Below are 12,851 nucleotides of genomic sequence, written 5' to 3' on the forward strand. Positions count from 1 at the left end.
GAGGATTCAAATTCCTCTCAATACCCCGTTTTTGTCTCCACTCTTGCCTCTGGGCTTCCCTAATCACTTCTCCTCAAGGAGCATGTGTATCTTGTGGCTCTGTCTGCCATAATCCAGTTTTATTATACTGGAGCCCTGTTGGTGTGGTGGGAGTGGGAAGTCTGTGATCTTCCAATTAGGTCGCAGTCTCAGTGCATTGATACTTAGGGCCTATGAGCTACTCAAGTATTTCTCCAGCAGTATAGCTTTTTGCCTCCTTGCATTCCTCTCGACTGCGGCATTCTCAATCTATTTCCTAGAAGCCCTGACCACTGTTAACTATGTTTTCTCCTCTTAGTGAGACAGGAAGGTTAGAAGGACCTTAAGTGGGAGGAATGTACTTTCCTTAGTTAGCATAAGGCTCTGAACTCTTTTCCACAGGAGAGTAGGCCTTTTTGGTGGAAGACTGTGGATTTGTTTCACAATGGTTATATTTCCCTTACCAGAGCCCTGAGGGGATATTTCCCAGGTGGGCACCATGTAAATCCATAGGGGTTTTCTGGAGCTAAGGGCAAAGGAAATGTAGGAGACCTCTTAAGGCTGGGGTTGCTAGGAGTTTCACACTTTCAAGGTAGTGCACACTCAACCTCCAGAAATTCATCACTATTACCATTTAAATGTTCCTACTGGTTTATGCTCCAGCAGCTTCTGTTCCAGCTGAGCAGATCTCAGCTATGTCTCTCCAGTATGCCTCTCTCTCCAGATCAGTGTTGCAGTTTTCCCAGCAACGTCAGTTCTCAGGAAGATTTTTTTAAAGTCATTGATTTTCAGCTTGTCCAGCCTTGTAAGAATAGGAGTGACTTCCGAGTTGTTCAAATGTTGTAGATGAAACTCCAAGTCCAAACAAGTTTTCGAATGGTAGAGAACTGAAGATTACTAAATGCAAACAAAATGACAAAACCCCTTTAACTGCTCAAATGCTTAAATGCTGAATAATGCAAACAGTTTTTTCGGGGGAGTTCAGTTCGGAGATACAGGGAAGTCAGAGTATGAGGTGAAGAAGGAATTCATTAAAGCAAGAAGGTTAGGGAATGACAGAACAGAATAATGAAGTTCATTGAACAGCTGCACTCAGCATGGGGCACAACCCCTGCTAACTCCTCAGGCTAGTGTCACCTGGCCTCCAGCATCCACGTGGATCTGCACAGCATGGGAACTGAGTCCCTACCATCCCAGGCTTTGGGGGAGCCACAGAGCAGTGGGTGGAGGGGGATTATGTTCTGTGAATTTATAGGTGAAGAAGGGAGACTTTCAGGCAGGCTACTAAAGAGCATGACTGTAAGCTGCAGCTCCCAGTCACTTGGCAACAGTAATTTGCAAGCCCAGGTATGGGCTCTCAGCAGCCTCTCCCTACTTGTCTGAGATAGGACAGAGAGCGTGAAGGTTTAAGCCAAAATCTTGAGGATTAGAATGACAAAGCAAAGTAACAAAAACACCACTGGAAAGTCACAGAGACAATACTAAGTTGAGCAGTGAAAAGTTTATTTAAGGCAAAAGAGGAGCACACTTGGAGAAAGGGGGTGTGGGCTTCCCCAGAGGTGCCCCTAAAAGGTTGGGAAAAGTCAAAGACGCACTTACAAAGTGCAGGCGACCTCAGAGAGAGGAACACCCTGAAAGGTTTGGAAAAGTTAAAGTTACACACTCAAAAAGTGCAAAGTGACCTCAGAGAGAAGAGCAGACCAAAAGGTTGGGGGTTCCCCCTTTTAAGGAATGTAACCACGGGCTGGGAGTGCAGACTTGTTAAGTGGTTTCTGAATATTTAAAATTAACAACACAAGAAATTTACTGCTCTGATTTCTACCTGAGATAACTGGTGTCTTGGTCTGGGAGCATAACAAAGAAGACCACCTGCCCAGCCCCCAAGGTGGATCGAGTTATTGTCTGTTTGCTAAAGAGTAAATTAAGAATTATACTTCTTAACATCCTGGGTATTAAAATGCATCTTATCTTTAAGATGGAATCCTTCCTGCCTTTTACTGTTGTTTATGGCTGGGCCTGCATACTAAATTAGTTGCCCAGGTTGCAAATTACTTGACTAAGGCTGAAGGAGAAAAAAACAGCATATAGGTAAAGTTCAAGAATAAGCTGGGCCTGCATGATTAACACAATAAAGACATGGGCTATACTGAGGTACTCTCCTTTATCTGGGGAATATTCAAATATTCCAGGCCAAGTTACTCCTGGCTTTTTTAGCTTTAACTGATTAACCCTGGGTCTTTTCAGTGGGCTTTCCTGGCCTTATTCTCTTTTCACCCAACTAGTATCTATTTTCCTGCCTAACAGTTTCATGACAATTACTTCAGTGTCAATAGAAAGCATATCAGATGTCTGCAAAATTATGCAGAAATTGAAGGATACAGGCAGGATAGCCAATACCCTCCATAGAATCCTCTGTACTTTGTTCCAACTTTGAATAAATTGTATTTTTCACATCCACTAAAATGTGAATTTGTGTTATCTACTAAAAAAGGTATACTTTCCTTCATTAGTTGAATTCAGTAAGTGGGTTTCTGGAAAAAATTTAAATTGTTTTTTAAGTCTTATCTGGAAGGTTGTTTACAGGCAATAGCCTTCTAAGGAAGCTTTTTTCATGAGAAAAACATTACACAAGCAAATGGAAATTTTTTTCTGCATTGTGATTATGTGCATCTTTGCTATTATAAAAAGATGAGGCACTTTAGATCTTTGATAATCTCTGTAACAGTATATGGATCTGTTACATTTTCCCCCATATTATCAGTGTTATTCTTTTTTTCTTTTCGAAAAAAAAGTTTTTTTTGGTATCATTACTCTACAATTACATGAGGAACATTATGTTTACTAGACTCCCCCCATCACCAAGTTCCCCCCACATTCCCCATTGCAGTCATTGTCAATCAGCATAGTAAGATGTTGTAGAATCACTACTTGTCTTCTCTGTGTTGCACATCCCTCCCTGTGCTCCTCCCCACATTATACATGCTAATCATAATGCCCCCTTTCTTTCCCCACCCCTTATCCCTCCCTTCCCACCCATCCTCCCCAGTCCCTTTCCCTTTGGTAACCGTTAGTCCATTCTTAGGTTCTGTGAGTCTTCTGGTGTTTTGCTCCTTCCGTTTTTCCTTTGTTTTATACTCCACATACGAGTGAAATCATTTGGTACTTGTCTCTCTCTGCCTGGCTTCTTTCACTGAGCATAATACCCTCTAACTCCATCCATGTTGTTGCAAATGGTAGAATTTGTTTTCTTCTTATGGCTAAATAATATTCCATTCTGTATATGTACCACAACTTCTTTATTCAATCATCTACTGATGGACACTTAGGTTGCTTTCATTTGTTGGCTATTGTGAACAGTACTGCGATAAACATAGGGGTGCATTTGTCTTTTTCAAACTGGGCTGCTGCATTCTTAGGGTAAAGTCCTAGCAGTGGAATTCCTGGATCAAACTGTATTTCTATTTTGAGTTTTTTGGGGAACCTCCATACTGCTTTCCACAACGGTTGAACTAGTTTACATTCCCACCAGCAGTGTAGGAGTGTTACCCTTTCTCCACATCTTCGCCAACGTTTGTTGTTGTTTGTCTTTTGGATGGTGGCTATCCTTACTGGTGTGAGGTGATATCTCAGTGTGGTTTTAATTTGCATTTCTCTGATGACTAGTGATGTGGAACATCTTTTCATGTGTCTGTTGGCTATCTGGATTTCCTCTTTGGAGAACTGTCTGTTCAGCTCCTCTGTCCATTTTTTAATTGGATTATTTGCTTTTTGTTTGTTGAGGTGCATGAGCTCTTTACATATTTTGGATGTCAAGCCTTTATCGGATCTGTCATTTATGAATATACTCTCCCACACTGTAGGGTACCTTTTTGTTCTACTGATGGTGTACTTCGCTGTACAGAAGCTTTTCAGCTTGATATAGTCCCACTTGTTCATTTTTGCTTTTGTTTTCCTTGCCTGGGGAGATATATTCATGAAGAAGTCACTCATGTTTATGTCCAAGAGATTTTTGCGTATGTTTTTTCCTAAGAGATTTATGGTTTCATGACTTACATTCAGGTCTTTGATTCATTTTGAATTTACTTTTGTGTATGGGGTTAGATAGTGATCCAGCTTCATTCTCTTACATGTAGCTGTCCGGTTTTGCCAGCACCATCTGTTGAAGAGACTGTCATTTCCCCATTGTATGTCCATGGCTCCTTTATCGAATATTAATTGACCATATATGTTTGGGTTAATGTCTGGAGTCTCTAATCTGTTCCACTGGTCTGTGGCTCTGTTCTTGTGCCAGTACCAAATTGTCTTGATTACTATGGCTTTGCAGTAGAGCTTTGTGGGGGCCCGGCCTATGGCCGAGGCTGAGCCCCACTCTAGCTGAACAACGCCCTAAAGATGGCGCCTGCTTCCTGCTCACCACCCTTTCCCCTCTTCCCTGTTGGGGATTGGCCCAGCAGACTTCTGTACCCGTGCACAGCTTGTGCTGCCCACTTAGAGTGGCGCGTGACACCTATCCGCTTAAAGGTCACGCATGATACTGTCCCGGATTGGTTGGGTGACTGAATATAAGGGAGCCCACCGGGAGGGAAAAAAGCTTCCCGACAACTGCTGTAACCGCCACGAGAGATTAGACAATAAAGCCCAGAGAAGAATCAAGACCTTGGGCGTGTTGCTTCGGTCCCTGAAGGGTCGCGACAAGTGGTACCAAAACCCGGGAATCGCTAAACCTCGTCGCGATCTGATCCGTTGACCCTGGTGCCTGCCGATGAAGTAGAGCTTGTAACTCTTCAGGAACGTCGCTGGACGCCGTTCGGTTGGCTGGCCAGACCGGGAGAGGGAACCAAGGAGGGTGAGTGGATCGGCGAGCAAACTCGAAGTATACGTGGCAGGGCAGACAGCAGGCAGTTGCGGTGGGTGTTTATGTGTAGTGTGTGTGTCCTGTTAATGTTTGTGACATTGTTTATTATAATATATGGAATGAGGAGGTGCCAGTGAAGGTTCGCAGAGCGGTGACGAAATCAAAAGGTTCGCAGAGTGGCGACGAAATCAAAAGGTTTGCGGAATTAGTGACGTAGTTCATCTAAATCATAACTAGGATACTTGCCCCTTTAGAGAGAGGATGGGGATGGAGGCCTCTAGGGTTAGGGCCGAGGAACCTCTGAAAGCGCTCCTTAGAGCTAATGGAACCCCTTTGAAAACGAAGACTGCCAGGACATTCCTGAACACTATAGAGAATCATGCCCCATGGTTCTTAGATGAAGGAAAAATCACCAGCCCTTTATGGGACAGGCTGGGGGATGACCTACGCCAGGCAGACAAGAGGGAGCCCCTTCCGCCAGGGACAATCCCTATTTGGGGTCGAGTAAAAAATTGCCTGAAGGGACAGAAGCCAAGCTGCTGAGAGGCCATCCAAGAGGGGGAGGAAATATTAGAGGAAGTACGAGAAGAGCATGCCTTTGCAAAGGCATCGGAAGGGGGATCTGAACAGAGACTGCCATCTGATGAGGATGAAGACGGGGAACTTTCGGGGGATGAGCTAGAGAACAGGTTTAATAGCAGAGTTAAACTAACCACAGAGACTCTTTACAGTGAGCAGTCTAATGCCATAATGAAAAAACAGGGGTACGTGGGCACTAGAGGACTAGGGAAGGATCTCCAAGGGAAAGAACAACCAATCCTTTTAGCAGGGAGACCGCCCAAAGGGCCTGGAGAACCAGGATTGGGTTTTTCTTTGGGGCCACTGAGGGAAAACAGCCTATAGAAAAAAGGCCCGTGTGGGTACCTCAGTGGCCCCTCACCAAAGAAAAGAAGGAAGCAGCCCACACTTTAGTACAAGAACAGATAGCAGCTGGTCACCTCCAGCCCTCTACCTCGCTCTGGCAAGTGAAGATTACTCCATAATCTCAGGGCAGTGAACAGACAGATGGAGCTTATGGGACCTGTACAATTAGGCCTTCCTCTCCCTGTGGCCCTGCCCAAAGGATGGAATTCAATAGTGATAGATATCAAAGACTGTTTCTTCTCCATCCCGCTTCACCCCAGAGACTGTCAAAGGTTTATTGCCACAGGGCATGGCTAATAGCCCCACCATGTGTATGTAAAGAAGGCCTTACAAACTGTCAGGAAACAGTTTCCCCTGATAATCATCTATCATTATATGGATGACATCCTTTTGTGTCATGAGAGCAGCAGGGAGCTAGAGACAACCCTCAGGGTCAGGATATGGTGGAATGCACCCACCTCACCCTCAAAAATGCCTTATATAAACAAAAAGGGGGAATAGGAGAAGACTTTAGATACCCCAGAGACAAATTAAACATCATATTATTCATTTTAAACTTTTTAACACTGGACAAAAATGGCCGCAGTGCAGCAGAGCGGCACAGCCAACAATCCAATCCAAAACACATGCCTAAAGTTTTGTGGAAGGATGTGTTGGAAGGAACATGGAAAGGCCCGGACCCAGTGGTAATCTGGACCCGAGGCTCGGTTTGTGTTTTTCCACAGGACCAGCAGAACCCCGTTTGGGTGCCTGAACGTCTGATACACAGAGTGTAAAACCTCGGAGCGGCGGTACAAGATGATCGCACTGCTTCTGCTCCTGCCGTGGATCCTACAGCAGGCGACAGCAGAGCCGAGAATGCTGTGGAGAGTGGTGAAGGCATGGCCTCTGCCACTCCCGGTACAAGAGAGACTTCGGCATCTCTGCAGCCATTGCCTTGGCCGTTGCCACCTCGGTGGCCGCTGCAGCTGCAGCCACCGCTGCGCTATCAACCAATGCATGAACCTTCTTCAAGAACAATTGGACCTCTTGGGGGAGGTTTTGTCTGTGGGCTGCGTATATGAGGGTGTATTACTGGTATTCCTTTTCATAATTATTCTAAAGCTGCCAACTTGTCCAGACAGTTAGGCAAGATGTTAAACGCCACCAAAGCCTGGTCAGGTGTAGGTGTCATAGGAATATTGCTAATTGTGGGCCTCTCCTGCTTGGGAGGAAAGTCTGTTACAAAAACAGCAATGGGGAGAACGGAAGGTCCTGTTGCAGGCCATGGCAGTGCTAGAGGAAGGCATCTCCCCTAGAGTATGGCTTATGCTGGATCAGTAGTCAAGGACGGGTAAGATCGGGAGCTGCGTATATCAACCTAAGACAGGGCGCAGACCTAAGCTGTCTGTTGCCTGAGGACAGGTAAGAATGCTGCAGACTCCGGAAGACCTAAGACAGGCATGATCCCGACAGCCCTTTGGTTATAAAACAATAAAGGGGGAGATGTGGGGGCCTGGCCTACAGCCAAGGCTGAGCCCCACTCTAGCTGAACAATGCCCTAAAGATGGCGCCTGCTTCCTGCTCACCACCCTTTCCCCTCTTCCCTGTTGGGGATTGGCCCAGCAGACTTCCGTACCCGTGCACAGCTCGTGCTGCCCACTTAGAGTGGCGCGTGACACCTATCCACTTAAAGGTCACGCATGATACTGTCCCGGATTGGTTGGGTGACTGAATATAAGGGAGCCCGCCGGGAGGGAAAAAAGCTTCCCGACAACTGCTGTAACCGCCGCGAGAGATTAGACAATAAAGCCTAGAGAAGAATCAAGACCTTGGGCGTGTTGCTTCGGTCCCTGAAGGGTCGCGACAAGCTTGAAGTTGGGGAATGAGATCCCCGCCACTTTATTCTTCTTTCTCAAGATTGCTTTGGCTATTCAGGGTCTTTGGTGTTTCCATATGAATTTTTGAACTATTTGTTCCAGTTCGTTGAAGAATGTTGTTGGTAATTTGATAGGGATTGCATAAAATCTGTATATTGCTTTGGGCAGGATGGCCATTTTGATGATATTAATTCTCCCTATCCAAGAGCATGGGATGAGTTTCCATTTGTTAGTGTCCTCTTTAATTTCTCTTAAGAGTGTCTTATAGTTTTCAGGGTATAGGTCTTTCACTTCTTTGGTTAGGTTTATTCCTAGGTATTTTATTCTTTTTGATGCAATTGTGAATGGAATTGTTTTCCTGATTTCTCTTTCTATTGGCTCATTGTTAGTGTATAGGAAAGCCACAGATTTCTGTGTGTTAATTTTGTATCCTGCAACTTTCCTGTATTCCAATATCAGTTCTAGTAGTTCTGGAGTGGAGTCTTTAGGGCTCTTCATGTACAATATCATGTCATCTGCAAATAGTGACAGTTTAACTTCTTCTTTACCAATCTGGATTCCTTGTATTTCTTTGTTTTGTCTAATTGCCATGGCTAGGACCTCCAGTACTATGTTAAATAACAGTGGGGAGAGTGGGCATCCCTGTCTTGTTCCCGATCTCAGAGGAAAAGCTTTCAGCTTCTTGCTGTTCAGTATGATGTTGGCTGTGGGTTTATCATATATGGCCTTTATTATATTGAGGTACTTGCCCTCTATACCCATTTTGATGATAGTTTTTATCATGAATGGATGTTGAATTTTGTCAAATGCTTTTTCAGCATCTATGGAGATGATCATGTGGTTTTTTTTGTTGATGTGGTGGATGATGCTGATGCATTTTCGAATGTTGTACCATCCTTGCATCCCTGGGATGAATCCTACTTGGTCGCGGTGTATGATCCTTTTGATATGTTTTTGAATTCGGCTTGCTAATATTTTATTGAGTATTTTTGCACCTACGTTCTTCAGGAATATTGGTCTGTAGTTTTCTTTTTTGGTGGGGTCTTTGCCTGGTTTTGGTATTAGGGTGATGTTGGCTTCATAGAATGAGTTTGGGAGTATTCCCTCCTCTTCTGTTTTTTGGAAAACTTTAAGGAGAATGGGTGTTATTTCTTCTTTGTATGTCTAATAAAATTCCAAGGTAAATCCATCTGGCCCGGGTGTTTTTTTCTTGGGTAGTTTTTTGATTACCGCTTCAATTTCTTTCCTGGTAATTGGTTTGTTTAGATTTTGTGTTTCTTCCTTGGTCAGTCTTGGAAGGTTGTATTTTTCTAGGAAGTTGTTCATTTCTTCTAGGTTTTCCAGCTACTTAGCATATAGGTTTTCATAGTAGTCTCTAATAATTCTTTGTATTTCTGTTGGGTCTGTCATGATGTTTCCTTTCTCATTTCTGATTCTGTTGATGTGTGTTGATTCTCTTTTTCTCTTAGTAAGTCTGGACAGAGGCTTATCTATTTTGTTTATTTTCTCAAAGAACCAGCTCTTGGTTTCATTGATTTTTTCTATTGTTTTATTCTTCTCAATTTTGTTTATTTCTTCTCTGTTGTTTATTATGTCCCTCCTTCTGCTGACTTTAGGCCGCATTTATTCTTCTTTTTCCAATTTTGATAATTGTGACATTGTGACATTAGATTATTCATTTGGGTTTGTTCTTCCTTCTTTAAATATGCCTGGATGGCTATATACTTTCCTCTTAAGCCTGCTTTCGCTGTATCCCACAGAAGTTGGGGCTTTGTGTTTTTGTTGTCATTTATTTCCATATATTGCTGGATCTCCATTTTAATTTGGTCGTTGATCCATTGATTATTTAGAAGCGTGTTGTTAAACCTCCATGTGTTTGTGAGCCTTTTTGCTTTCTTGGTACAATTTATTTTGTGGTCTGAAAAGTTGGTTGGTAGGATTTCAATCTTTTTGAATTTACTGAGGCTCTTTTTGTAGCCTAGTATGTGGTCTATTCTGGAGAATGTTCCATGTGCACTTGAGAAGAATGTGTATCCTGTTGCTTTTGGGTATAGAGTTCTATAGATGTCTATTAGGTCCATCTGTTCTAGTGTGTTGTTCAGTGCCTCTGTGTCCTTACTTATTTTCTGTGCGGTGGATCTGTCCTTTGGAGTGAATGGTGTGTTGAAGTCTCCTAAAATGAATGTATTGCAGTCTATTTCCTCCTTTAGTTCTGTTAGTATTTGTTTCACATATGCTGGTGCTCCTGTGTTGGGTGCATACATATTTATAATGGTTATATCCTCTTATTGGACTGAGCCCTTTATCATTATGTAATGTCCTTCTTTATTTCTTGTTACTTTCTTTGTTTTGAAGTCTGTTTTGTCTGATACTAGTACTGCAACACCTGCTTTTTTCTCCCTATTGTTGGCATGAAATATCTTTTTCTATCCCTTGACTTTTAGTCTGTGCATGTCTTTGGGTTTGAGGTGAATCTCTTGTAAGCAGCATATAGATGGGTCTTGTTTTTTTATCCATTCAGTGATTGTATGTCTTTTGATTGGTGCATTCAGTCCATTTACATTTAGGGTGATTATCGATAGGTATGTACTTATTGCCATTTCAGGCTTTAGATTCGTCATTACCAAAGGTTCCAGATTACTTTCCTTATTATCTAAGAGTCTAACTTAACTCACTTAGTATGCTGTTACAAACACAATCTAAAGGTTCTTTTCTATTTCTCCTCCTTTTTCTTCCTCCTTCATTCTTTATATATTAGGTATCAAATTCTTTACTTGTGTCTATCCCTTGATTGACTTTGGGGATAGTCAATTTAATTTTTTATTTTCTTCACAATCAGCTGCTCCACCCTCCCTACCGTGATTTTACTACCTCTGGTGACAGCTATCCAACCCTAGGAACACTTCCATCTATAGCAGTCCCTCCAAAATAGACTGCAGAGATGGTTTGTGGGAGGTAAACTCTCTCAGCTTTTGCTTATCTGGAAATTGTTTAATCGCTCCTTCAAATTTAAATGATAATCTTGCTGGATAAAGTAATCTTGGTTCCAGGCCCTTCTGCTTCATGGCATTTAATACATCATGCCATCCCTTCTGGCCTGTAAGGTTTCTGCTGAGAAGTCTGATGTTAGCCTGATGGGCTTTCCTTTGTATGTGATCTTATTTCTGCCTCTGGCTGCTTTTAACAGTCTGTCCTTATCCTTGATCTTTCCCATTTTAATTACTATGTGTCTTGCTGTTGTCTTCCTTGGGTCCCTTGTGTTGGGGGATCTGTGGATCTCCATGGCCTGAGAGACTATGTCCTTCCCCAGAATGGGGAAGTTTTCAGCAACTACCTCCTCAAAGACACTTTCTATCCCTTTCTCTCTCTTCTTCTTCTGATATCCCTATAATGCGAATATTGTTCCGCTTGGATTGGTCACACAGTTCTCTCAATATTCTTTCACTTTTAGAGATCCTTTTTTCTCTCTGTGCCTCAGCTTCTTTGTATTCCTCTTCTCTAGTTTCTATTTCATTTATTGTCTCCTCCACCGTATCCAACCTGCTTTTAATACCCTCCATCATGTTCCTTAACGATTGGATCTCTGACCTGAATTCATTCCTGAGTTCTTGGATGTCTTTCCGTACCTCCATTAGGATGTTGATACTTTTTATTTTGAACTCCCTTTCAGGAAGAGTCACGAGGTCCATATCATTTAAATCTTTCTCAGGAGTTGTATTAACAATTTTACTCTGGATAAGGTTCCTTTAGCATTTCATGTTTGTATATGGCGCCCTCTAGTGTCCAGAAGCTCTATTCTGGAGCTGCTGAGCCCCTGAAGCAATGTCAGGGGTCACAGGGGAGCGATACTGGGAGTAGGAAAGAGCTGTTCCCTGCCTCCTGGCTGCTGTGCCTGTCTCCACTGCCTGAGCCAGTGGGCCGGTCACACAGGTATAAGTTTTTGTCCCAGAGCAGCCAGATATGGATCCCTGCTTTCCACAAGCAGCTGGAATCCCAGTCTCCCCAGGAACTCTACCTGTATTAACTTTCCAACCCAGTAGTCATGCGAGTCTCATGAAAGCACCATGAAATGTAGGTTTGTGCTCCCAGAGCAGATCTCCAGAGTTAGGTATTCAGCAGTCCCAAGCCTTCCACTCCCTCCCTGCTCCGTTTGTCTTCCTCCCACCAGTGAGCTGGGGTGGGGGAGGGGCTCGGGTCCCGCGGAGCCACAGCTCTGGTACATTACCCCATTTGCTGAGGTCTGCTCTTTTGTCCAGGTGTGTGCAGTCTGATGCCGTCCTCTTTCCTGTTGCTCTCTAAGGATTAATTGCGTCAATTAAATTTTCTAATTGTATCCAGATTTAGGAGGAAGCCTCTGTCTCTCCTCTCATGCCACCATCTTTAATCAGATCTGTTACATTTTTATTGAAGTATTTTAGTCTGGCATTTGAAAATTCATTTGCAATTTTAGAATCAGAAAATACTCATATGTTCAGTCATTAGTGTTGAATAGACTGATGATATATACAGAGTAGACAATCATTACAACTTCTGCTGTGATTTTTATCTGAGTTTCTTTTATTCAGAAAAAGTTGAGAGGTGGAGCCAAGATGGCGGCATGAGTAGAGCAGTAGAAATCTCCTCCCAAAACCATATATATTTTGGAAAATACAACAAATACAACCATTCCTAAAAAAGAGACCAGAAGACACAGGACAACAGCCAGACTACATCTACACCTGCGAGAACTCAGTACTTCGTGAAGGGGGTAAGATACACGCCCCGGCCCAGCGGTACTCGATCGCGCCACACCCCAGCTCCTGACGGGAGGAGAGGAGTCAGAGCGGGGAGGGAGAGGGAGCCCAGGACTGCTAAATAGCCAGCCCTAGCCATCCACACTGGAGTGCAGACATACAGTGCATGGTGTGCTGGATACTAGGGAAACAGGACAGTGGGTCCTGCCAGTGGGTCCCCACAGCCAGTGCCCCTGGAACAAAGGAAAGCAAGTGCTTTTTGAAAGTCTTAAAGGGACAGGGACCCCACAGCTGGACAGAAGTGTCCCAGGACATTTAGCCCAGCAGCTGGGAATCCCAGGGAACTACAGGCGCCCTAACCCCCTGGGTGGCAGCGCAGCTCAGAGGTCCCTCACAGTGATAAACAGCTTCCTGCCTGTTTTCCCTCCGACATGGCTCTGCCATATTGGAGAAGCTGCCTGA

Source organism: Manis javanica, chromosome 14 (assembly GCF_040802235.1).
Source record: "Manis javanica isolate MJ-LG chromosome 14, MJ_LKY, whole genome shotgun sequence".
Classification (NCBI taxonomy): domain Eukaryota; kingdom Metazoa; phylum Chordata; class Mammalia; order Pholidota; family Manidae; genus Manis; species Manis javanica.